This window comes from Sinocyclocheilus grahami, unplaced genomic scaffold (genome assembly GCF_001515645.1).
Source record: "Sinocyclocheilus grahami isolate Dianchi unplaced genomic scaffold, SAMN03320097.WGS_v1.1 scaffold2701.1, whole genome shotgun sequence".
NCBI classification, from domain to species: Eukaryota; Metazoa; Chordata; class Actinopteri; order Cypriniformes; family Cyprinidae; genus Sinocyclocheilus; species Sinocyclocheilus grahami.
The window spans coordinates 47-541 of NW_015507879.1; positions in this window are offsets into that span (position 1 = coordinate 47).

Consider the following 495-nt stretch of genomic DNA (forward strand, 5'->3'; position numbering starts at 1 on the left):
TATATATATATATATATATATAGATAATGATAAAACTAATTTGAACACGGAAAACTAAATCGAAATGACAACTAGTGTTGTTTTCTCACAATATGGTATTTTGTTCCAACAGCTATTGTCTTATACAGTGTTGCTGATAAAGTCGGAGGTGAGACATTTGACTTGAAATTTTTCACTTCCAACCTCAATGCTCCTGTCAATCCCACATCACAGTCACATGTACGCTGCCATGACTCAGCAAGAGCATTTTGTGTTCTTAATCAAATTAAGTCAAAAGTCATGAACACAAAATGTTTTTTCGGTTTAAAAACGGCCAACAAAAAATAAAAAAAGGATCTTCATATATTTATTATGTATGTAATTTTGAATGTATTGTTCCTTCTTTTTTTGTTTTTTTGTAATTTTATGGAATATTTTTTCTCTTTCCCTTTTTTCTTTATTAATATCGTCATTATTACTTTTATTGTTAACATTGTTATTATTATTTATTATTAT